A 27,462-nucleotide genomic window follows, 5' to 3' on the forward strand; every position below is an offset into this window, starting at 1 on the left:
AACTCATTGAGACTGTGTGCCAGGAAGTATTCTTAGCTCAGGGGATAGAGAAAAACAGAGACAAGCCTCTGCTCTTGTGGCATCTCCATTCCAGTGGAGGCAGCACTTCAACATTCACACAAAGGAACAAGACAACTTCAGGTTTACAGACTTCTTGTGATGAAAATTAAAGGGATGACGTGGTCATGACTCCTGACTCAAGAGTGGAAGGAAGAGCAACGTCAGAGAAGAGAAGGCCTCTCTGAGCATGTGATATGGATGAGCTGTCACCTATGTGACAAAAAGGAGTCCACCACGTGAAGCTCTGGCCTGAGAGTTCCAGGCTGAGGGAACAGCATGTGCAATTCACTGGGGTAGAGAAGAGCTTGCTTCGTTTTGGGCACAGAGAACACCTGCATGGCCCCAGCATGGTGAGCGAGCTAGACAGAGGGCCGGGGAGGGGAAGGTGTGATCAGGTTTATGTTTTTAAAAGGTCACTCTAGATAGCAAGGTTATGCGTATGTACGTTAGGTGCATATTTATTGTGGAGATCATAGAAATGTTTGTAAGGTGCTTAGCAGTGTTGGACACATAATACATGCGATAAAAGGTTTTATAAAGTGTCTAATATGTGTTTAGCTACTTCCTAAAGATAGCAGTCCAAGCATAATTAAGATAGAGACCTGCCTTTAGCTGTTCATAATCTAGTAAGGACATACCATCGGATCATTATGACAACGGCATTATAACACAAGGAAGGAGAGAAAAGTAGACCCAGTTGGAAGGAAACAGCAGGATGTATGCGGCAGTGTGGCATTCTGCATCAGTTCAAAGTGGCAGGTGGTGCTGAGGGAGGCTGTGGACCAAGGCCAGGCTCACCTAGTGAGGCATTAGCGAGCCCAGAGAATGAGCAGAACTGTGTCCTGTTGGTGATGGGGAGTTACTGAGAGTTTATGACAAGTGCGTACCTTGCCAAGGACTGCTGATTTGGAGGATCCCTCAGGCTGGGGGCTGATTTGAAGAAGGTGGAACAAAGGGGGAGTGATCCTGCCAGTTAGGAGGTCCTCACCATCCTCCGGGTGATAGAGAGGAGGTGAGGGCTGGACCAGGGCAGTGGGAAAGGGGTGAAGAGCAGGCAATGGGTTTAATAAATATTTTGGAGGAAAAAAATCAGCAGCATCTGGCACAGAACAAACACTCAATAATTTTTTTTAGTGAAATTGATTGGATTGGAAGGACGGAGTGGAGATATCCTCTATCGCAGCAGTGGGAGGTGAGGCAGAGGTCAGGTGCGAAGCAAACACTCAATAAATGCCTATTATTGTCATAATTACTCTCAGATTCAGAGTCACAGACTGTCCTAGGAAATCTCAAGCAGGCAAAGAAGATGAGAAAACAGGCCTGGCCTCAGGGGCTCTAGGACTGAGGAATGAGGGGCGGGCTGGTGGGCTGGGATCTGGGCATTACTCCAGGTTGAAGAAGGGAGAGTCAACACGTTACAGACCACACAGTGTGCCCTGTAAACTGTTATGAGTTCTGATTCCTGTGCATGGTTTGTCAGAGTTTCCACTCATTACCAGCAGCGTGCCTGGGTGAACAACACCCACATTCAAAGCAACAAGGGGCAGGCTATGGGGTCTTCGGGAAATGTCCACCACCGACGTCCTCTTATGCTACCAATAGGTCATTCATGATGGCCCCAGCCCATCTTCACCTTCACCCAAGAGCATGCTGACTCATCTGGGCCTTCAGAAAGGATTGTGATCTGGACCATGTGATCCCTGAAGGGGATCCCTGAAGGGATCCACAATGACCTTTGTATTTCAGCGAGTTTGCCCCAAACAGATTTGAACAATGAAATGGTGATTGATGGCCCATTCCCAGTTTCTGGCTTTGCCAGCTGTTAGTCACCTGCTGTAGATGAGTTCAGCTATCTTTGGTGACTCTCCATCTCTCGCACATGTGTCCTCTAAGTTTTTCTACTTCTGATCATTGCCTCCAACACAAACAAGACGCCTGAGCTAAGGCAATCCAAAGAGATGGCACACTCCATGCCCGTTTGCTGTGTATGGGGCAAGTAATATCTTAGGAAAAGAGTGACCCATCACTGACACTGTCCCTGGATCCTTGAGTCCTTTGACCTTATTTGGATTATCAGACAGCAGAATAGTCCCATTTTGGCTTGGGTTGAGATCTGGTTTTCTCATTGCCTAGAATTTCATTAGCTCAGGGCCTCAGAGGATTAGTCTGACATCTGGATGGTCTTTGCAGGTATTGGGGAGATGTTCCTGACCGTGCTCCTCAGCCTCCCCGCAAGCCGTGGCCTTGGCATCTTCCTCACTCTGCTGACAGCATCTTGGAGGAGACTCAACACTTGCTCTTGGTAATTCCCCTGGGATAGCAAACCAAAGCTGAGGCTCTTTTACTTCTTTATTTTATCTTTTACTTTCAAAATAAATGGCATTGTAACACAAAAAAGGAAAGACCTTTTCTCAAAATAAAAGATAGTAATCGTGACAGAAAATATTTGGCAATTCTTTACCAACAGTTACACTATAATATCCGTATTTTCCTCTTAATTAGTGAAAACTCCATTACAGATGCTGCTTGTTCAGAATCACTGTTCCCTCTCTTGATGAAAGCTCCTGGCACCTCATGGAACGCAGTCAGGGTTGGGTGAGTGGCTGTGGGGGGAGGGGGATGTGGAACTCACAGAATTACAAAGAAGTTTTAGTGTTAGAGGAGAAGTTGAATATTGTCTCTGGTTTCATTCCCACTTTACAGAAAGAGACTAAACTCAAAGATGTTTAAGTAATGTATCCAAGGTCACTCTCAATGCTTCTTAGTGCTGACCTCAATGCTTTCAGACTAGTCACAGACCAGTAGGAGAAAATGTGGAAATGATGGCACATTCTAAACACAGATGCTTAGTTGCCTGGTCATGCAGGGCACTCTGGCCTCCTGAGACTAGAGGTGGAGATCTCATTCAACTTTCCCAGGGCTCTAACGTTGCACAGCGTAGAGCCTATGTGCACGGTCCCCAGGACTTGTCGATGAACCATCTGCATAGCTGTGCGCAGTGGCTACGTATTCCCTCAATTGATTTGAAGCTGAAAATTCTACATTTGTACATACTGTCAAACCAGATGGATTGAAGTTACACATTTATCTCAACGTCTTCCAAACTCCAACTGAAAAATGTCAATAAAGAAATTTGCGAAGGTTATAAAACCACAGGGACAACTAGAAGAGTGGAGGAAGAAGTAACCGTCAAGAGACGACAACAATTGTTTGAAGATGAACATCTAGAGGGAGAATAGTTACTGATTTAATAAAGGGGAAAAGCTGAGCTCTAAGTGCCTGTTAATGGGGTTACAAACAGGAAACCAGCCAATCCACTCACATACACACACACACACACACAAATGATCAGGAAATGAAGGCACTGAGTAGGAAGGAGGAAGCAGGTCCAATACATCAAAATGTGTTGACAGTCTAAATAAGGAGCATTCACTTTCCAAAGATTGGTAAGCACCTAAAAACAAATCAACTTGAACCTTGAAACTCAGGAGAACAAGTCAGTGTGAGTGCATGGCACAACCATTACAATAAATGTGACTCTCCTTGTCCCAAAGACCATATCAGGATGCGGGTACCATGATCTGAACTGGATAAGGCTGCCTGGCCTTCTACAGCTCCAAGCATGGAGAGTCAACTCAGGACCCCTCATTTGCTATCTATCTAGCATAAGTATTCACTTCTGGATGGAGAGCAAGAGCTACCATTCTGTATAGTGAATTGAATTCCGCACCAGTTGGCAGCAAAATCCTTGAAAGCATATGGCAGAACCCAGTTCTGCCTCCAGCTCTGGGATCCCCTAGACACTCTGCTGAGCACTATAAAGACCACTGCGCAACGACCTTGCTGTGACCTTCTCCCCACAACCTCTCTGAGGGCTTCTCTCGGGCAGCAAGGATGTCAGTAGTCTCTGGACTTCCTAAAACCCCAACACCTTGAGGGACCTGGTCTTCAGAGGTGAACGTAATACCACTTTGTGCCTGAGCCCTGGATAAGAACAGTACTGGCTCACACCCTGCCTCCCGTGCTTCTGGAGTCTTTAACCCAAGCCTGACCACACTGAGAAGACCAAAGTTGCTGAAAAGAACAACTGAGGGTTATTTTCCAAGAGCCTCCTTCCGTCCTTGGGGCTTTGTTGGCCCAACGCGTGGCAGATGGTGGACCTGCATGGAGAGGCAGAGGAGAGTGTTCTTCTGTCACTGCCTACTTTCTGTCTGACTCTGAGCCAGTGACTTAGATTCTCGGTGTCCTCACCTATAAAACGACGTGGAGGGACTAGGAATGTGTGCGTGTGCGTGCGCGTTTTGTTACTTGCTTTCAGATTTTTTTAAAAGATGCAAATATAGTAAAAAGAATTTGCAAACCCTCTTGATCCAGATTGTCCACATACTGCATCTAACATAACCGCAGTATGGTTATCAAGATTCAGGACATCAGCATGGATACAACACTATTTTCTAATCTACAGATCTTATTAAAACTTTTCCAACTGTTCTCTTTCTGGTACAGGATCCAATCTAGGACCACATGTCCTGTTTACTTGTTAAGTCTCCTTATTCTCCCTTCACCCTTTAGGCTCTTTCGTTATTTTGTTACTATTGTTATTATCATTATTTATCACCATTTTCATGTTATTACTACTATAATTGTCCTGAAATCTTTAGTCTTCTTTATTATCAAATACACTAGATTGTTTTAAAAAATTTCCTTCCAGTGTTTATATGCTATGAATTGACTCCTTCTTGCTCTTTGCATAAGTGGTAATTATGAAGTATTTTGACAACCAACTAGGAATGTTTGTGTAGTACTCTGATCTAAGTTTATGGGATTTAAGCTTCTGATAAAGTCTCCTCTGCCTTCTAGAATCTTTCCATCTAAGTGCAGTAAAATATCTGTGTGCAGGCACCCAGAGTTATGTAAAAACGATGGCGTGGGAATGAACATCTCACCTTGGTTTGTTGAACTCCAGCTGAGCTCATTGTCCTCAATAATAACTAGTTTTTATTTTACCCAGATAAATGGGTGTTAGAGAGGGGTTGCTCCCTGCGGGGATGGGCTAGCGGAAGCAACCCGGGGACGGAGAGTGTGCTGAAATCCAGCCTGGGGTCTGCTCACCACATTCCCCTCCTGGCTCTGGGATGTGTCTGCCCACCAAGGGTATCTTTTTCTAATTAGCATGAAGGTGCTAGTGGCAGTCCTGCTCAGCCTGGTGCCCTCATCTCCAGTCTACTCATCAGAAAGCCAGTCATTTTAATAACAAGGGACAGAAGGACAGTGTGATGATTCAGAGGAAATGTGCCACCACCACTGAGAATGCATCTCTGAGCACAGAGGCAGGTGGGGCCACCTGGCATGCCATCATTACACAGGAAACCGTCAAAGATGGAGTTGTGCGCACACGTGGCTCCTCAGCCAGGGACAGGTAACAGGCAGATCCGCCATCCTTGCTGCCCCACCTCCAGTCCTCAGCTCCCGGTGACCATTCTCACTCTGGCAAACACTTTATTTAGTGCCTTTTCTTGGGTAATGTTTATTTATTTCTTGGGTAATGTTTACCATAAAAGCAATAATTACTCATTAAAGAAAATTTTAAAAATAAGGGAAGTAAAGATTAAAACAAAAATAAATAATTATTGCTGCACCCACCACAGGTAAGAACTGTTAATGTTTGTGTTTTGTGCTCAGCTTTTTAATGGAACTCTTCTATGGGTATTTGTCTTATTACTAAAATTATATACTATCTTGCTTTTTAGCTTTCTATTAAATCTTAAATGTTTTGATGTTATTATACCAATCAATGTATCACATCGATTTTACATTATTTCCTGAATTTTAATATCTGCTTAATGTTCCATTGAATGACTACACTATGAGTTATGTAACCTTTTCATTATGATTGGACATTCATGGGGTCTTTAACTGCTACCATTAAAAATTACACTTTGTCCCTTATTTAGGATTATTTTCTTAAGATAGAATCCTAGAAATGCTATTACTTGTTTAGAGGCCATGAACATTTTGAAGTTCTTGAGCACTACACTTTAGCTTTTTACTATTTGGATTACTTCATTCATTCATAAATTCATTCCCTTTTTGGTAAATATTTGTTGGGTTTCCACCATGCTCCAGATGCTGTCCTGGAAATGGAAAGAAAAAGCCACAGTCCCTACATCTATGGACACTGTAAATCTAGTAGAGGAAAAACTTTAGTCAAGTAACCAAACAAATAAATGTATAGTTTAAAATGGTGATAAATGCTAAGAATAAAAAATACAAGATGCTCTGAGAAAGAACAGTAGAGGAGTCTATAGACAGGGGAATTAGGTCATGAAAGGCTTCTCTAAGGACATGTCACTTCAGCTAAACCCAACGGTGAAGTAGGAGTTAGCTAAACTAAGGGTGGAGCAAATCGTAGTGCATGTAGCGGGCACAGCACATGCAAAGGCCCTGAGCAAAAACAAAGCCTAGCATGTGGGGAACTGAAAGGAGATCATTGGTCACAGAGGGCAATGAGCAAGAGGAGCAAGCACAAGATGAACCTGGACAGGTAAATTCGGAACAAACAGCATAAGGATTTGCACTTTTATCAGAAGAGCAGTGGGATGATAAGAAGTCATTGAAAGGGCTTAGGCAGGAAAATATAACAAGATTTGTGTGTTCTGCAAGGTCTGTGGGGCACCTTGAGGGGTTGGGGATGATGGCTGAACAGTATTGGGTTTCTTTCAGAGTAGTGAAAACAATGTTCTACAACGGATTCTGACAATGGATGCACAACCCTGAAGTTATTAAAAGCCTTTAAATTGTACACTTTAAATGAGAGAATTGTATGGTATGTGCATTGTATCTCCATAAAGCTGTTTATAAAGTGTGAAGCTGGCTTTAGGGTGGAGCATGTGTGGTAGGCAGCAAGAGTAGAGAGAGCAGAGCAGTTTGTAATAGTAGTCAGGATATGATCGATTCTAGGGTGATAACTGCCTACCACAGTTCAGCCTCCAGCCTCCAAAGATTCAGATCCCACGCATAAAATTCATTCACCCAATCCCAGAGTCCCCCAAGGTTTCAACCCATAACTCTTGCTTTGACCAATGAGCCAATAGCAAACATGACATAGCAGAGATTTGAACAGCATTTCTACACCGGAACTTGCTCTCTTGCTGTTCTTAGAACTCTGAACTGCTACGGAACAAGCCTGTGCTAGCCTGGTGGAGGATAAGAGATTCATGGCCAAGTCACCCCTGCTGTTTCAGCCAACAGACAGTCAACCACCAGAGGCAGAATCTAACCAAAGATGTATGGGTCAGTCCAGTGAAGTCTGGTGTAAATTGCCAACCCACAGAATTGTGAGCTAAAGACTTGAGCTAAGCTTTGGGGTGGTTTGTTATATAGCAACACACAACTGATAGATCCCTTCACATTTAGGTGGACTCATGTGACTGACTAGTTTTGGCCAATGGAATGTGGATGAGAGTGATGTACTCCACCTCCAGGCCTGGCCCCTAAAATCTTCTGCAAGACCATCCACTTGCTCTCTCTTGGCCAGGGAGTCAAGAGAATAGAAGGCTGTAAGGAGGTTCTAGAAGACAATGGACAATCCAAATGGAAGGAGCATGAGTTGAGTCACTACTTAGAGGACAACTGTCCAGAGAGCCACTCAACCAGATATATCCTTGCTGGACTCAGTGAATGAACTGTTCAAGTGCTCAGGTGAGTTTTTACGTTGAGTCACTGAAATATTGGGGGTTTTTGTCATAGCAACTAGGATTAAGGGAAGTAATATTTAGTATTGTGACCTAATACTTGGTACTAGGTAAATTGGTATGTACCATCCTAATATATCAAGTCCATAGACTAGAAAGTGGAGAAAGATGTATGTTGAGAAATGGGTGAATCGGAGACAGAATATGAATATATTTTTACACTGCTAAGGCGTTTGTTCATTTTGTTTTAAGCAATGAAGGGCCAACAACCATTTTTCATCGGGAGAGTGACAAGATGAACCATGACTGTCAAATCCCTTTTTTTCCGTCTCACTCTCTCTCCCTGAAATTTGCTACCTAACATCACACTGCGATCACTGTTGGTGGTTAGTAAATAACTGTTTAAAGCAAAGCAGGAGGGAGCCATGTGGAATGGTGTTATCAGCATCTTTAGAGTTCTGTTGTTCTTAGTAGTTGCACGATTTTCATTCTTTATTAATTGCATCTATTGCTTTGTGTTATGGTATCAGAATTTCCTACCTGAATTTAGTTTAATGTCTGTAGCTTTGCTTTGCTCCCTTTTAACCCTCTTCAAGGGATGCACCAGTTCTCTGCTCACCTTTGAAGGACTCCCTGAAATAGCTCCAGACTGTGAAATGCATCTTTATTGATTTCTGTAGAATTCAATCATCAGAAAGCCAGCCTAGTCCTCATGTGAAGTTTGCATGTTCTCATCTCCCTTCCATAAGAAGGAACACATCATCTTGTAAGGACGGCATTAAAATTTAAGGCTCAGAGAAGGTCTGTGAAGTGCCAGAAATCTTTGCATTCTCTTTCTTCTTTCCTTTACTGCAGGTTTCTGTGCCTAATTCATCACATTCCATGAGAAATCAGGTATACTACCCTCCCGTCCACTCTCCATCTTCTTTGTACCCAACTTTCTTTGCCCTGCCTTCTCCATGGTTATTCAGTCTTGCTGAAATAGTAAGCTCTGGGCTGTTTACAGTATATTTATTATATCATTTAGTTAAAGAGAAGGCACTCAAGATAAGCATTTTCATCTTATAGGGTCTGCCTCTGTTGTCTATGATCAAGAATTTAGTAGGTTGACCCTTTGTTGACACTGTAGCTCTCATATTAATGGTTTTTCCACTTAACTAACCAATGCTTGTTTATTAAAGGATGCTAATGAGTAAAAAATATTATCAGAAAACAATAATTAACCTTGAGTATAAAAGTATTAACCAGAGGCAATCAATCACTTTCCCAGGCTTAGTACACACTTGGAATGCATTAACTGCTCCTAAAGGAATAATTAAAGAACTTAGCTGCTCTGTTTCAGACACAAGTAACAAAGGGTCAGTCAAAAACTACATGGAAATCTGGCGATTGAAGATAACATTAACCAAATGGTTGACATTAGATGTTGCACTCAACGGAGCCAGACGCTCTCTGATAGGTGAGTCTGTAGCATCTCCAAGCATGCCTTTCTCTAAAAGACAAATCAGGGAATAGTACCACCTGCCACAAACTGCCTGATCATCGCCTGTTTGCACTGATTCTTTCATATTTCATCCATATTGTAATAACAATAATAGTAACAATTTATGATGCATCTGCAAAATTGTTTTCCATATAGGTGATAAATATGTGTGCTATCAGAAGTGGATGATTATGCAGATTTTATTCCACACTGGATGGTATTGTGCAGTATCATGTTTTTAACAGCTATATTGAGGAATTATTGACATATAATAAACTGTACACAGTTAAAGTGTACAATTTGGTAAGTTTGGGCATGTATATATACCTATGAAACTATCACCACAATCAAGATAGTGAACATCTCCATCACCCCTCAATTTTCCTGTGCCTCTTTGTAATGCCTCATTCCCAAACCCCTGACTCCTTGGCAGGCAACCACTGATCCTTCTGTCACTATAGATTAGTTTGGATTTTTCAGAATTTTAAATAAATGAAAACATACAGTATAGTTCGCTCAGCATAATTGTTTTGAGATGCTTGCATTTTACAGACGTAGCAATAGTTTGTTCCCTTTTATTGCTGAGTAATATTCCGTTATATGGATAAATCCTAGTTTGTTTATCCGTTCACTTGCTGTTGGACATTTGGGTTGATTCAAGCTTCTGGCTATTACAAATCAAGCTGTTGTGAACATTTGCATACGAATCTTTTTATGGCCATATGGTTTCATTTATTTTGGGTAAATATCTATGGATCATATGGCATGAGTCCTTTTAATATTTTAAGAAACTGCCAAACTGCTTTCCAGAGTGGTTCTACCATATTATACGGCAAGCATAAGTTTTTGAGAGTCTCAGAATCTCCTGAAATTGAATGAAAAATATTGCGTACTCATTTCTCTTGGGAGAAGGTCCATAGCCTAAACATTTGCAACTAATATATTTCCAATACAGCATTTTAGTTTTAGTTATTTTCTGTATCTTTTGTCATTACTTAGTAAGTATCCATTTGGTCTTAATTTAGAAGAAAAAAATTACTAATAAATTACTAATTTTTTTCCACTTCAGGAAATAAATCAGTTTCATGGGCAAGGTTTTCTTCCTGTCCTCACATCTTTTAGCCTCAATTGTCAGGATGGAGAATTCTTCCAAAAGCCTCGCTTACATTTTCTTTGAGTGTACCCATTATGTAGTGTAACTCTTATTTTTGTCGTCCTAGTGCTTTCTGAGGCTACCTTGAAAACCTACCCCACTATCTGGACTGATCCTACACCCGGGCATGCTTCTCCCAGGGTAAAACCAAGTCTGCTGGAAGGATAACTCCAAACTCCTGAGTTTGTGGTCTGGGTGGTAGAGTATATTCCTACCTGCCAGACAAGGCGAAGGAGAGTCAGCGAGCAAGCTGACTAAACAGAAAGAGGCCTTGTCTGGGGTTGGGGCAGGTAACAACTTTCGTTAGCTTCTGCGGAATATATTTTGTTGTTTCTCAACATTGGATAGGAGTGGGGATTGGGAGTGTGTATTCCATGAGACTTATCAGCATTTTCTTATGATGAGAAAACGAGAGAGACCTAGCCTGACAATAGCCAGTGATTGCATTATTTGGTGAACATATTTGGTATAATAATGTATATTATATTATATATATTATTTAGTATAATAAGATGATGTTTTGATCTCCCACCCGTACTCACCTGTTTCTCCAGGTGCCCCATCCTTGGTTTACTTCCTCTCAGACTGGTGCCAATGGCTTCTAACAGCTGTGGCTACTGCAGCTGGAGGCAGGCCTGCTTGTCTGGGGTGGGGTCATCTTCAGAAATCCGTGGAGCCATGGTCTCGCCCTCCCCATCCTCCTTGTTCCCAGAGACTGGACAGTTTGCCACCATCCATTGGCCTAATCCCCTGGGGGCCAGCCTGAGAAGCAGCGTGCACACACTTTTATCCCAAATACCCTTTCTCCACGTTGTCAACTTTCTTTTATTTCAGGCTTCTCACATCTCTTCTTTAGATACCCAAGGGGCAAAAGACTTTGGAGAGGCATCAGGTAGAGGGAAGAAGGCCACACTACACTGATTAACAGGGTTTAAATTAAAAATAACAAACCACCATCACCCAAGTGAACTTACATTGATAGGTCCTATTTTAAAAAAAAAATATTGACCATTCTTTCAAAGGGCACATGAAGTAAAAAGGTTTTGAGGATAGGATAGGAACTAATGTTTATTGATATTCTACTCTGCACCAGATATTGCATTAAGCTCTTGTGTAATCACACCCTCTGGGGTACACATTTTTACCTCCAGTTTATAGGTGAGGAAACTGAGGCCTAGAGAGCACCAACACCTTGCCCTTGCTCTCTCAGATAGTGATTGAGAGAACTGGGATTGAAACTCCGCTGGGCTTGGCTCCAAAACAAAGTCTCTTTCCACACCATTATGGTGTAGAGCTGCTGGACAGGATGATATATAGGGCAGGCCTGGCAAAATAAATGTTACATTGTAAACATCGGACAAGCCAGGTATTTGTCAGAGCAAATGAATTCTAATGCAAGGTGGGACGGGAGAGAGCTTCCTGCCCGTACCTCCACACTACCCTTGAGTGAACAGAGTAATTATTGGTCGAGGCAAAATCATGGTGTCTGGATAACTCATTAGCTCTTATTTGTTTAAAGTCTGATGGTGTATGACAAAAGGATTTGTTCCAGATGTCAAAGCAGCACAATAGGGTTTAACAGTCTGTGCTTTGGAAAAGATCCACCGCAGGAAATCACAGGAGGTCACTGAGGCTGAGAGAGGCTAGTCAAAGCCAGCTCGACGTGGCAGAAAGCTCCTTCCCAGCACTCCTCCGGGGAAGTCACCGCTTCCTGTCCCACCTCATCCGTAAATTCTTGGCCCACAACTCTGAAAGCTAATGCCTTTCTATTCTCTGAACATAAGGGATTTGAAAGAATTATTGAGATAAATTCCTTTTGGAGTTTGGTGCTGCAAAAACACTTTATCTGAAAAAAAATTATATATATATAATAGTCACATATGTGAAATGTATGTACATAGTCACATAATCTAAGCTATTTAATTCAATGTGTTTTACTTTTTTCTTTGCTTGTCAGGAAGCTCAGAGTTCAATTTCTTACTCAAGCGCAGAGTTCTGCTTAGCCTAACTTCCTCATAAAAGTATATGCCCACTCTCTTCCGTGTCTTGTTTTATCACTATTTAAATGTTCCTGTATTATCTGTATGAACATTTATCCACTTGGCCCTCATTTCTTTTTTTCCTTAGCAATGATTGCCACCTGGCATATCCTTTATGTATAAATTAGCTTATTATCTATCTCCCAACAGGAGGAATATAAACTCCTTGACAGTGCAGCGATTTCCTATTCTGTTAACTGCTGTGTCCTTGGAGCCTAGAACAGTGCCTTGACGACTGTAGGCTCTCAAGAAATATTTGGGGAGTTGAACTGAATAATAAGGATTCCCATTGAAGCTGAAATTTCACAAAGTTATAAACTATCATAAACTCAATAAAATTTTTTTAAAAATCATCAAGAAAAGTTAAAAGAGAAGAATTCCCACTAAAAGAATGTGAGGTGGAAATGACCATCAACCTCACTTTCATAAGCTTTAGAGGGGAAGCAGTAAAGTTAAGACTTGGATAATGTTGAGCAATTGTGATCTTTGCTTTTCTGATCACCTTCCCTGGGAGATTAGAAAATCTATCCATCCATCATTACTCATTCCAACCTACCTAGATATTCTGTGTCTGTGGCCACAGGGTGAAGGCTCATCTAGCTCTTCTTGTTGGAGTTGCTTGGGGCTCCCCATCTCTGTCGTCCCCTCCACGCCCCAAATTCATTTCAATTTGACCTATTTTTCACTTTTTCCCTGGCTTTCCTTTGGTCTTTGCATCTTTTCAGCTTGTGGATTTGGTCTCCTTGCTTGATGCTCTAGTCTCTATGGAGACTTTGGGAATGAATTAGCTATTTGACCAGCTCTGCTCTTGAACTCTACTCATAAACCCTAAGACCCTCCGCCTCTGTGAAGAGAAGTTAGTGTGTGTGACACATTCACAGCCCCCTGGACGTGCAGCACCACCACAAAGTCCCTTGGAGCCCAACTGCCAAGCCCCTCCCTTTCTCGGTCTGGGTCCGGGGAGGCTGGAGAAGGCCTTCCGGCAGCTGTTAAAGTTTTCTTGGTTTTGCTACTGACAGTGTCCCCCATCCCTCACCAGCTTTTCGACCTGATTGTACAACTTTGGTCTTTTAATTCTCCTGTTTTCCCCATCATTTCCCTAATTTTGCCAAAAGGGGGAGGGATATTCTATTAACCATGTTCTCAGCTGATTAATAACTCCCAAGGGAAGACTGGCTTTTTCCATGAGTAAACAGTTAACCTGTACAAAAGAACTTGGGCCAAGTTCCCAAGACTGGTCTGAGCAACCACCTTGTGACCTGTTCATATTTACTGTTTTCTGTCACTGACACGACAGAACCTCAACTGTCCTGTCCTCTAGGGCAGGCACATGCTTCAGCCTTCGTTTCCAAAGTCCTCACTACTACTTCTCCAAGAAGATTTGGCAGCTCCTCTTCAAAACAGCAGTAAAACGACCTGCTCTAACCTCCCATAGTTTGGAGGTGGGCATGATCAATAGAATCCCTCACTAATAATAAACACAAAATATTGCCCTTACAGTGTGACACACACAACCATGACTCCTTTATTCTCGTACTTTTCGTTCTCCCATCTGTCAGTGCTGTCTTCCTGAGAAGAATGTGAGAGTCTCAAAGATTGAAAATATTTCTTATACTTTTTCTGTTTTCTCAAAGAACCTGGAACAGTGTCTCTCACACAGAAAGCGATCGATACACATTTGTAGTTGGAAATAGATATTAGCTCTTAGATTCATTAATTGTCTTGCTGGCACTAACAGAGGAATGGGGCAAATGTGATTTTAAGATAGAGTGGAATCCCTAAGAGTGTTTTCCCAACATATGGAAGGGGGCCATGGCTTTCAGACTCAGTCTTGTTGGAGCGGCCTGCTTGTCTTCCCAGCCCAGGCATTCACCAGCAGAAGATAACGCCCTCTAGCTAGAGTAGCCCACTATTGTTGAAACCCGAAGAGCTTTGCATAGCTGACCTCCAGTCTGTCTCCATCAGCTCAGAGGCTTACAGGGTTTCCCACTCTGATAGCCTTTCTATTTTCCTCTTAACATACTTCCCTCCTTCTCATCTCCAATTCTCCAAGCCCAGCTATCTGAACTCAACTGTTGTAAAGGTTTTATTCTGTGTCTTTGGTGTCTCTGTTCTATTTCAATCAGTCTGAATTTCCTTTGTCGGAGGCTGACCCTCCCGACTTTCCATCCTCTTCCCTCCACTGCTTTTCCTCAACTCCTCCCTTTGCCTAATGCTATGCATTTCTCAGACAGGTCAGGCTAAGTGCTCTAGCAAACCATCCCCAAACTCAGGGGCTTAGACACATAAAGGGTTATTCCTCACCCAGACTGCAGCCCAGCATGGGGGAGTGGGGTCATTCTGGGACCCAGACTCTACCATCCCCTCAGGCCCCAGAGTTACCCACTGGCTGTTTTGCAGCTGGCCAAACATGAAGAGAAGAGAGAACATCACACAGTGTGCATCACTCTGTCCACGTCCTGCTGTGCAGAACTTAGCCACATACTCCTCCCTGTGTGCCCAGGAGTAAAAGGAAAAAGGAAAAGAAAGTGGACATGTACCAATCTCCACACGAACCAATGTCAAAGGGCGCATTGAGCATAGCTCATACTTCTTTTCAAGTCCTGGAATCACTTCATACTTAGAGGAAAGAAGGGGGTCTATTTAACACTTGCAAGTCAGTGACCACATAGTGGTGTGATTAGCAGAGATTAACCAAAAGATTCAAGTCTTTTGACAATAATCATAGCCAACACTTATTCTGTACCAAGCACCATTCTAGGCAGCTTCCTTTTTATTTACTCCTCACAACATCTCTATGAGATAGGGTACTAACATCATCTCCATTTCACAGATGAATAAACCATGGGAGAGGTTAGGTAATTTTCCCAACATCACACAGCTAATAAATGGCTGAGCTGGGATTCGAACACAGGCAGTCTGATTCTAAGACCTATGAATTTCACAACTATGATATTCTGCCCTAAAATGTCATGGGGTCAGCCAGACATTCTCTTTGATGTTAAAGGGTGTGTGGGAAATGTGAGTGCCCCTCTTTCACAGTCCACAAGCATGGAGGGGCTCTAACCCTTTGCAGCCTTGTGCACCTGGAGCCTCGGCTCCTACTTCTTAGTCTCTTTCTTATGCAAATTGCTACACGTGACACAGACTGTCTGGCAGTTTTTCCCCTAAATTTTACCTGTTAGCCCCCCTGGCTATAAAAAGAAAAAAAATCAGAGTATTTAATCTTCCATTTTCTCTCTTCCTTCCCCACCCAACTTTTCAACAATAAAAGATATTTAATGAGCACCTACCATGTGCCAGACACTTTTCTAGGTGCCAAGTTTGAAGGAGATGGAAGAGACATGACAGCTACCTGCAGTGCATGTTCCTGATGGCCTCCTGGGTCAGAAATGAAGAGGTGACATAGTAGCACAATAAGCCCGACAGATGCAGTGTTAGAAATCTAAATATCCAGTATGATGCCAGCTGGTAAGGAGTGCCTCCAAGGAAACAGGGATGATGATGGTCAGGGACCTGCTCTCCTGAGGACATTTGGGCAGAGACATGAATGACTCAGGAGAATCCGTCATTTCAAACGTGGAGTGAGAGCATTCCAGGAAGAAGGAATAGCATGTTCAAAGGTTCAGAACAACCTTTCGTCTGTCAATAAAACCACCATTTTCACATTTTCAGAGTTTGCAATGTTTATATTGCACTTTTTAAAAATAATTTATTTTGAAGTAATTACAAACTTAGAGAAGAGTTACAAGTACAGTTGAAAGAACTCCCTTATCCCCTTCCTCCATCTTGCCCAGCTGTTAACAGTTCATTGCATTGGTCTGTATCTCCACTGTCCCTCTCTTTACATCTCTCTCTCTCTCCCTCCCCCCCACACACACGTCTTTCCCTTCATTATTTGAGAGCGAGCTATAGACGTGATATCCCTTCATTTGTACATAGTTTAGTATCTACAGCATTCCATAAAACAAAGATACTCTCCTACACAATCACTGTACTAGCGTTCAAGTCAGGAAGTCAACATTTTTGCCACATTACCGTCCAATCCATAGGTGCCATTCAAATTTTGCCTACTGTCTTAACTATGCCTCTTTCTTTTCTTTACGGTCCAGGATGCCATTTAGGAACATGCATTGTATTTAGTTGTCTTATCTGCTAGTCCCCGCCCACCTGGAACAGCTCCTTATCTTTTCTATCTCTCATGTCCTCAGAATTTTAAAGAGTACGGGCCTCACATGCTGTCAGATGACCCTCAGCATGGGTCTGTGTGATGTCTCCCCAGGATCAGATCCAGTTTGTGCATTCCTGGTAGCAATATCATGAAAATGAGTCTGTACTCGTTAGGGGTACAGGATGTGAACCCATACTACCCACCGGTGGGGATGTTAACCTTGATCACCTGGTCATGCTGGTATATGCCAGGTTTCTCTACCATAATGACATCATTCTTCCCCGTTGTAACTGGTTGTTATTTGTAAGAGTATATTCTGAGATCATGCCAACATTATGTACATCATCAAACTACCACCCACCTGCCTTAGTAAGCCTGAGTCAACATCTGTCTGAATCAATGACCATAGGTTCGCCACATCCAACGACCACTGTGATGACTGCCAAATGGTGATTTTCTATTTCCATCATTCCTTTTGCTTATTAGTTTGAATTTTACTATAAGGTAGAGCTTTGTCTTCTCCATTTGTTTGTTCACGTCAGTATGGACCCAGAGATTCTTATTTTATTCAGTGTATTATAATCTGCAATGCTTACGCACTGCTTTGAAACCACAACTTCGTTTAGCTTAGTCCCACAGTTAGATTGATTCGATGTTTACAGCCAGTCTGTTTACCATAGTGTTACTGTTCATTTCTTGGTTGGCTGAGGTTTATCATCTAGCATTTCTTTAACAAGATCCTATGGGATTTGTGTTCTCTCAATTCTTATACACTTTAAAATAGTTTTCTTTTTTTTTTCCTGTAACAGCTTTATTGAGCTGCAATTCACATACCACACAATTCTCTCATTTAAGTTGTACAATTCAACGCTTATTAGTATATCCACAGAGTTGTGCAACTATTACCACAATCGATTTTTGAACACTTTTATCACTCCAAAAAGGACTCTGGTATCCGTTAGCAGTCGCTCACCATTCTCCTCACATTCCTCCCTGGCCCTAGGAAGCAACTGATATATGTAAAATCCAAATAGATTTGCCTATTCTGGACATTTCACACAAGTGAAATCATGCAGTATGTGGTCCTGTGTGGCTGGCTTCTTTCACTTAGCATAGTGTTTTCAAAGTTCATCCTTGTTGTAGCCTGTGTTGGAACTTCATTCCTTTTTATGTGGAATAATATTGCATTGTATGGACTCACCACATTTTGTTTATCTATTCCTCAGTTGATAGACGTTAACAGTGGTTCCGCTTCTGGTTATTTTGAAAAATGCTGCTACAAACATTTATGTACAGTCACGTGTTGCTTTACGACAGGAATATGTTCTGAGAAACGTGTTAGGCAATTTTGTTTTTGTGTGAACATCATAGAGTATACTTGCACAAACCTAGATTGTATAGCCTACTGCACACCTAGGCTGTATGGCACTACCGTTATGGTTTGTCATTGATTGAAATGTCATTACGTAGCGTGTGACTGTACAAGTTATTCGTGTGGACGTACATTTTGATCTATCTTGGGAATATACCTAGGAGTGAAATTGCTGGGACATATGGTAATTCTTTGTTTAACATTTCGAGGAACTGCCAAACTGTTTTCCTCAGAGGCTGTACCACTCCCATCAGCAATGCACAACAGTTCCAACTTCTCCACATCCTCACCAGCACTTATTATCTCTCTCTTTGTTATTGCCACCCTAGTGGCTATGAAGTGGTATCTTATTGTGGTTTTGATTTGCATTTCCTTGATGGCTAATGATGTTAAGTATCTTTTTCTGTGCTCGCTGTCCATTCATATATCTTCTTTGGAGAATGTCTATTCATATCCTTTCCCTATTTTTAAACCATATTATTCATCTTTTATTATTGTTTTGTTGGAGTTTTTTTTACATATTCTAGATATAATTACCTTGTTAGGTAAACTATTTGTAAATATTTTCTCCCATTCATGGGTTATTTTTTACTTTCTTGATGGTGTCCTTTGAAGCACAAAAATTTTTAATTTGGATGAAGTCCAATTTATCTATTTTTCTTTTTGTTACTTGTGCTTTTGGAGTTACATCTAAGAAACTGTTGCCTAATTTAATGTCATGAAGATTTACTTCTATGTTTTCTTCTAAGAGTTTTATAAGTTTACCTGTTACATTTAAGTTTTTGATCCATTTTGAGGTAATTTTTGTATATGCTATGAGGCAGCGGTCCAACTTCATCTTTTGCATTTGGATAGCCTGTTTTCCCAACACCATTTGTTCAAAAGACCACTCTTTCTGCCATTAAATTGTTTTGGTACCATTGTCGAAAATCAATTAAAAGTAAATGTGAGAGCATAGTTCTAGACTCCCAATTCTATTCCATTGATCTGTATGTTTATCCTTAGGCCAGCACTAAAATGGTTTTCTTCTGCCTTCATACTTTAACAAAAGTTCTACTGGGTATAAAATGATTGGAGTCACCACCCCTTACCTTGAAGATTTCTTTGAGATTCTTACCTTGAATTAAATTTTAAAATATAAATTTTGTTTAATTGTTTTAGTTTCTTATTGAGGACAACAATTATGGCAGGTTCTAACACTTTTGACTTTATTCTCTCCATAGATATGTAGGTAGGTTATAGGTACATAGATAGATTTAAGATAGACGGTGTTATAGATAGATGATATAGATATTATATAAGTGCATTTGTAGAATATACATATATATTGTATATACTTTCGTTTTTATTTTACATTCATTTCTGTTTAATTTCACTTGCTTTTCTCAACTCTTTCCTCCATAATAATTGCTATGCTTTCAACCGTTCTAATTCTTCTTTGTGCTGTCTTTAATGTAGCTTGTATTTCTAGAAGTGTTACATTTCTCCACTACTTCCTCCTTGCTCACTTCCTCCTGCAGCTTATGCTTCATCTCATTCTGTTGTCTTGCTATATTCTCTACGTGCTTCTATTTCTGCCTTGAGCTTTATATTTTTAAGCGCTTCATTAAAACGTTCTTTAATGAGTGAAACTACAGTGACACTATTTCTCTGCTCGAAGACCACATTTTTCCTCTAAGCATTTCTCGTGGGCTATTTTCTCCTGCTTCTTGCCTCCGATTGTCTGGTTTAGTTTTCATATCACTCCTCTCTTGATCCGTTTTCTGTTACAGTTTGTCTTTGTCTGAAGTGAGTTTCTTCTGGACATTCAATCTATGTAAGGATTCTGCTTTGGGAAGGGTGAGGGTCATCATCAGGGCCCGAAGTAATTTTCCCTGCTGTTCCCTGAAGTTGCTCGGGACTCTGGTGCCCGTGGGAGCAGCCCTGAATCTCCTCAGCCAACAGAAACCAGCTCCCACTGCCGTCCCTCTTGCCCCTGCCTCCTCACAGACCGCTCCCTGCAGTTAGGATGCGCCTGTCCCAGGGCTGGGAATTTTGAAGTCTTCATAAGTGTATACAGGAAGGGCTTCTCACAAAATAGAGCCTGTGGCTCTCGCTGACGTGTTGTGTCATGTAATGCTTTTATTCTGTTCTTTATACTTTTGTATAGTTTCATTTTTAACAAAAATGTATATTATCTCTATAACCAGAAAATCAATGCATTTTATTAAAAGTAGTTTACATGGCTACAGAGGAGTGAAAGGACTTGAATGAGTGGGAAAGTTGGACATACAAGCTGGTCCCTCGGAAGTGCCCCAGACCAATAGCTAAAGACAGGCTGATTGAGGGAGCCCTGGTGCCCAGACCTGGAAGGCAAAGGTGGGTCACTGCAGTTAAAGAAATCACCAGGCAAAGCAGGAAAAGCACCCCGAAGCAAGGGTGGACAGCGGAAATCCTAGACAGTCGGGTTATTATTATAATCATCCCAACTCCTGAGTGAGGGGAAGCTGACGCTCTGAGAGGTTAGGGAAATTGCCCAAAGGCTGTCCATCGTGAAGACACCGATTAAATCCTGCTCTCCTAATTCCACCTCCCAAGGCCTTTCCTCTCCTTCCTGTCTGCTTATTAACTCTCCAGCTGGGTGACTCAGCGCATGGTGAAGCTGTTAACTGGGAGCGGGGACGCCGGGGAGGGAGGAGGAGGCAGCTTGCAGGCAGAGATAATGAGCTCTGTTTTGGACGTGATGAGTTATTGTGAGTGTCACACTCGCAGCTCCACTGTTGGAATAACATGGAGGCAGAGGCATCATTTTACGTGAAAGCCCACTGTTCCTGTCACCTCGCTCCTGTCAGTCAAACAAGGAAAGAAAATAATGTTTCTAGAACCCTGCTGGTGGCTGTCTTTCTCCCAGAATGAAACCACCTAGTACAGATGACACTGGGATCTCAAGGAGACGAGGCTCTGACAGCGCCTACTCTGAGTCATGCATGGGCTAAATAGCAAATAGCATCAGGATCATCTCTTGGCATCAGGATCATTTCTCGGCGTCCATCCTGCTCCAGTTCTTGGATGGGGGCATTCCAGACACCTTGAGGGTGGAGAGGGCTGAGGGAGCAGTGATAGCCTTATTGAACTATCCTGGACCTTCAGAGATTCACCTTCCTCACTGTGGTCATAAGCAACTGACCTCAGGGGAATTTTACCAGAGCCGAGTTTTTCCCTTAGCACTGACAAGCACAGTATCCAGCACCATTCTCTACCTTTGTGCAAAGACCAGTTTGTCAAGACTGACAGTGAGGTTTCCCACAAGAACAAAATAACAGAGATACACCCAGCCAAACCAATGCAACCCTTGTGTGATAGACTTTTTGCAAAAGAGGCAGTAGTTGAATTTCAAGCCTATTTTTAAAGTGTGCCTGTATAGGAAACAATGGCAGTATACCTCTTTTTCTTTCTGGTCATAGGCCTGTGACTTGTATCTTTTTGTATCAGATTTGGATTCAAATTCTGATTCTGCCACTTATCAGTTCTGAATGCTTGGATAAGTAATTTAGTCTCTAAACCTCAATTTTCTCATCTATAAAATGGGCATAATAATACCAGTCTCACGGCTTCCTTGTGAGGATTCTATTAAATGAGATAATGTGTGGAAAACATTCAGCACAGAGTCTAGAAGATAGCATGTGAAAAAGAAATACAGCTATTATCAACATTCTTTTGCAAAACACAATATTGACTCAATTCTCCACAAAAATATTGTGCCTTATACAAACTCCAGTGTGATTTTAGCTCTTAAGATGTGGCAGCCAGTGTGCATTTTGATGTATTCTTAAATGCTCCTGTACAACAGTGCAGATAAACTGCTTGCTCCACCACTTATGCAAATAGAGCCCGTGATCAACAAACAGCAATGGCAATGGGTACCAGTGATGATCAACTCTAGACAGTAAACAGAAGAGAGCAGAGACGACTTTCTGTCGTATGTGTCAGTGTGTCCCCAGCGTCTAGTACATAGTAGTGTCTTCATCTACATTTTTAGTTTGAGTAAATTAATCATCTGCTATATGCCAAACACACTGGAGGAGCTTTGCAGACTTGGCGTCCTTTAATTCTCCTCTACACCCTTGAAATCTACCTGAGCCTTGTATCAGGCAGGATTGGCTAAGTTATGCTTGATAACAAATACCCCTCCAATCTTAGCAGCTATAACGAGTTTCTTACTCACTCATGCTACATGTCTGATTGTTGTTGAACTGGCAGCTTTTCTCTCAAGTTTCCTCACCACAGGATCCAGGTAACAGAGTAGCTACTCTTGCCAGTCTCGGGGCACAGGGAAAGAGCAGAGCGAGTAACAACCCGGCCGAGAGCCCCCATCCAGAAGCCACATGGGTCTCTTGTGCTCAATGTCATTGGCCAAGCATGTCACCTGGCCATGACTAATATCAGAGGGGAGGAGATGGCAGTAGTGTATCCCTGTCAAGTGCGTGGGAGAACACATGGAATTTTCGTGAGCAGTCTTTGTTTCCTCATGAGGGAAACTGAGACTCTTGGTTGAGTAACTTAGCCAGGTGTTAAGGAAGTGAATCACGGTCCATCTGACTCCAGAGCACGTCGCATCCAATTTGTCTTTTTGGTCTGCTTATTTCTCGTGTCTTCTTGGAGCCAAATATTTGGTCTCTGCAGGAGATCTGCTTTCCCCTCAATTTGAATAGACTGAGTAAATATAACCAGGTTGCCGTTTCACATAAATATCAAATTCCAGTAAATTGACTCCTAGGCAGAAGGACTGTCTCCAGAACCACAGGAATCGCTAGTTGGCAAGGCCCCAGGTCACACCAAGAAGCTGGGCTTTGTCATTCTGATACGGCACAGATTTCCAAGCTGTCTAAATCCAAGTGCCAAATGATGTCAGGATTTGTGGTGGAGATGTCCTTGCAATCCAGGCAGATATTCTATTGGTAATTCAGATTCAGGCCTGCTTTTCCAAAATGGCTCACTGCCCCAGCTTTCTGAGCAATTGCTCCCTTACAAAAACAAAATGCGACTCTTGCTACCCGTGGTCCAATTCCAGAAAACTTAGAATATTTCCACTTATATAGATTCGATGGAAGAAGAAAAAGTGTATACCTCCTTTTCTTTCTAAAACAATCACTTTGTAACTCATTGCTCATCAATTGACATTTCCAAATAGCACAGTGGTTTGAACTCAACCTTTTAAATTTTTTTCCGTCATGGACTTAGAGTGCTGGTTATATTTGGTAGACAGACTGTGGAAATGCACTCACAACATGTAGATCTTGAATCATTGGTTTCAGCATCCTCAGCCACTGAAACCTTATCTGAACCACTTACAAGAAGCTGAGTACTGCCTGGTGTTTTCAGCTTTTTCCATTTCTTAGCCTTCTCCTATTGATGTGTTCAAAGAAAATCAAGTGGTCACAGTCAGACAGAGGCAGCTGGAGAAAGTAGAAAAGAAGTCCAAACCTGTCCAAGACTTAAACTAGTGGCCTCCACCAGGGATGCGAACCAGCCTCATTTGCTCAGCTTTTTATAATCTCTATCTGTCCGGGACTCATCCCAAACCCTTGTCTCAGAACTCCAGGTATGGGGCCCAGGACACATTTATCTTTTGAAAGTCCCATGACGTTACTTTTGATTTCAGAACCACTGCATGAGATCATCAACCACTGAGTAGCTGAGCCAGTGCCCACTGCTGACCACCCTGCCCCCCTATTACTTTACATGTATAATTCTTGTCCAGTGAATGGTATATTTGTAGATGCTATGTTGAGGTTAGGATGTATTTATTCTGCGAGGCCCTACAAGCTTCTGGATGCCAGTTAAGGTCATTTTCAATGTTTGTCCCTAAGTCTGCTGGAACAATAGCCATCACTTGTCAAGCAGGATGGCCTTGCCACACACCTCTTGTAGTTTTTGGGTGCACACAAGAGGGGAGAGGATGGCTGTCTCACAGGTAGTTCCTGCTGCAGGCTTTGTCTCTGACTGGTTCACCATCCTTACTCAGGCCATCTACAAGAGGATGCTGATCTACCGCTAAACTCTGAATTTTCTGGCTTTGACAATGCTGCCTGTCCTTCTACCTCCACCTGTCTCCACATCTCCAACATTGATTGAACTTTCTCGTTGGCTTGCAGGGAAATGATCCCCCTTTCTTTTTGTTTTCTTTTTTTAATTCTCTTTTGCTGAGGAAGATTTGCCCTGAGCTAACATCTGTGTCAGTCTTCCTCTATTCTGAATGTGGGTTGCCCTCACAGCATGGCTGCTGATGAGCAGTATATCTTGCACACAGGAACTGAACCCAGGCTGCTAAAGCCAAGCACACCAAACTTAACCACTAGGTCATGAGGCTGGCCCCGGTCCTCCTTTCTCATTGTTTATTTATTTTGATGTTGGGGTGAAGAGAAGGAGTAGATGGGACCCTGTGGCCTGTTTTGTGCTGACGGTTAGAGATGCAGTGTTTCTCGTAACCTGCAGCTCTTCTTTTTCTGGTACCGTGGCCTCTGGCAATCAGGTTAGACTAGCAGGGCAGACTTCTTCATTCCTGGCATTCTGTTTCTCAGGGGGTTCCTTCTCCTTCTTGCAGCTAGCTTCTGTTGCTTTCCCATCTGCAGACTGTTTAGAACCTCTCTTAAATCTACATTTTGCATTTCATTCCTATCATACGGTTTGCTTCTCATGGAGTGCCACAGTGTCAACTCCCAGATTGATGAGGGAGAGGCTTGTAGCTCAGGTCCGAAAGTAGATTGATGGAGAGGGATCTGGCTGGGACTTAGGATAGAGTCTTCCTTTTGGACTCTTTCTCAAAGGATTCGGTGTCTGGAGAACTTTTCGTCATGCCAGGCAAGGTGGCAACTTTCCCAGGAAAAGTGAAGAACAGTGGAACAGGAAAGCAGAATGATGCTTCCTGCCTTGGTTTCCACTTCGTGACAATTGAGAGCTTTCCCTTCTAAATTGAATGTGAAGTAAATCTGCATATGCAGTTGTCTAAAAGGAAACAAGAAGACCCTGTTCTATGGCTTAGCAGGTACATAGTCTCCAGAGAGGCAGGGTGAGGTGTGATGGGAATATTTTGAAGAGATATCCTTACAAAGGGCGGCTGTCGTGCTGAGTCTCCCCCCAGAAGAGGTGAGGAAAAGAGCCTTCAAAGCACCATTCAGAGCTTCCAAATGTGTTCCTTGCTTTCAGGAGACACAGGAGGCTGACGCTCCCATGAGAACGGGAAAGTGGGTCACGGACTGTGCCAGACTCTCAATCCAAGATATCCCAGGGGGAGGGGAGGTCTGACCATCTGCCTTGGTGGTGGAGCCTGGGCAGGATGGCATTGGGACTGGCCAGCAAAGGGTCTGTAGGGCCTCGGGGAATGTGATTATTCCATGGAGCAGACGTGGGTGACACTGCAGAGACAGCTGCTGTGGGGTTGTCTTGGGTCTTTATCAACCAGGCTGCCCAAAGAGACAAGGAGTCTCAGCAGAAAGAGGCTGGAGGACCACCGCTGGATGCCCAGAATAGACACCTCTACTCCAGTTCCCAGGTCAAGGAGCCACACAGCCTTCTAAAGCACCCCAGAGGACAAAGCAACAATGTTAACATCTGAACAGACCCAGATAACAAAAAGGCAGATCACACCAGAACTAGTTCAAGGAATACCCTTCTTGCCCCTTCCTGCTCTGAGTAGCAGGTCCCAGAGGCTGAAGCTGCAAGGGTGGGAAGTGGCGGGGTAGGGGGTGGGGTGGAGGGATGCAGTGGGGAAGCAGCGCGAAGAGAAATTTCAGGGAACTGACCACTCTGCCCCCTTTCTTCCTACAGGGTTTGAGCCAAGTTTGAAGCCTCTATTTAAATTGTGGTGTGAACATTTTAGTTTCTGACCCAGTCTGTGTTTGTGATTTAAAGGAATTTCTAGATGTTCTATTGTATAAGAGTGAACAGAGAAAGCAAGGACCGGCCAGCCAGGAAAATCCTCACCTAGGGCAAGATTATCCCATGAAATCAAGTTTAAAGGGACAGTGAGAGCCAGAAGACAGTTGTAGGGTGATCACAGTCCACGTGTCTCCATTCAAGTCACAAGGGGAACCGGGAGGGAATCCCATGTCGTGCCTGTGCTTCTTGAACTGCCTTTTATGAAGTCCATACTGTTCTCTGTATTATATAAAAAGGGAAACCAAGGAAAGAGACTTGAGTCTGCATTAGGACTAGAGCTTGGAAAAGAAGGCAGAGGATAGATCGCGGTGCTCCTGAGGGACAGGGTCGTGGTTTCAGCCACAGTGGGAATGAAAGAGTCCCGAGAGGAAGAGGCGTTCAGGCCCCATGTTTCCACATGGACATGCTCCTCCTGCTCGTGGAACAAACCAGGACCTCTCGCATTCGCTCTCACAGTAGAGAATTCGATTACCACCCATATCAAATGTTCCCGGGAGGCACTAGGAGCCAGACAGAAGGCACTGAAGTCGAATCAGCTGAAGGTAATGTTTAGATGGAGCTTTACTTTGGGTGACTGTGCACGGAAAACTTTTAATGTGGCTACATATCATCATCGGAGATTTACTCTATCCTGTAAGTTTGGCTGGGAAAGCAGGTTGGAAATACATAAGCACCATTAAATCTAGCCAAGTGGAAAACATCGCTAAAGGGCAGGTTGACTTCAAAAGTCTCTGCTTAGGATGGGAAAATTACCATGTGCTTGTGGTTTGTTTTCCTTTAAAGGGTGTCCTCCTCCGCTCCTCGCCCGGAGCTAATACCTGAAACAGTGTCAACCGAACAGCCACAGCTGGGACACGGTGCAACTTCGGTTGGAAGACAGGTCACTGGCATTGACTGGAGACTTCGTGACAATGCCTCTTTTCGCTGATGAGCAGCGTGTGGTCACCCTCCTTCCTGGGGGCTGCCCTTCAGGCTTCCAGGGGGGCAGCAGGCCTGGAGCGGCGCACTGCCCCAGAATTTTGTGCCTCCTCTCGGAAGCCTCTACTCCGTGAGGTGAACACCTGTTTCTACTTGTCTCTGCTGTGTTCTGGGCCACTCTGTGGAGGTCATCTTTCACAAGGTTCTGTGAACTTGAAAGGACACTGAGATTAGAATCCAATAGACTTGGTTCAAATTTTGATCCTGCTACTGGGTCTGTGGCCTGGGCATGTGGCTTAATGGTGCTGATTCTCTGCACGGCCATCTCTAAAATGCTGAAGGCTTGTTCTGAGAATTAAATGAAGCTATGTATGTGGAAACCTTTTGTACAATGCTTTGGACACAGCAGGCCCTTGATAAATGATAGTTTATGTCTGTGTCTATTTTTATAATAAAACAATAACTCTGGAAGTTTGCTACTAAGATATCCTGGCTCATAAAGCAAAAAAATAATTCTTGAACAGGATATAGTGGCTGTGAGTTTGATGGACAATCAATCCCCAAATTATTTGAAGTCCAGGGAGTAAAAAATTGGTAGTGCTGAGTTCAATTGCAATGAAAAACTTAATATCCAGCCCATTTCAGAATGCTCCCA

At 42.9% G+C, this 27,462-nt stretch overlaps 1 long non-coding RNA gene across 1 annotated transcript; it reads left to right on the top strand.

Annotated features, from left to right (window-relative positions):
• The first annotated feature begins 7,651 nt into the window (after positions 1-7,651).
• Positions 7,652-27,274, top strand: LOC139074948 (uncharacterized). Its single transcript, XR_011524978.1, has 2 exons — positions 7,652-7,761; positions 26,673-27,274. It is a non-coding gene; the product is annotated as an uncharacterized lncRNA (long non-coding RNA).
• Positions 27,275-27,462: the final 188 nt, after the last annotated feature.

This window comes from Equus przewalskii, chromosome 12, assembly GCF_037783145.1.
Source record: "Equus przewalskii isolate Varuska chromosome 12, EquPr2, whole genome shotgun sequence".
Taxonomy (NCBI): Eukaryota; Metazoa; Chordata; class Mammalia; order Perissodactyla; family Equidae; genus Equus; species Equus przewalskii.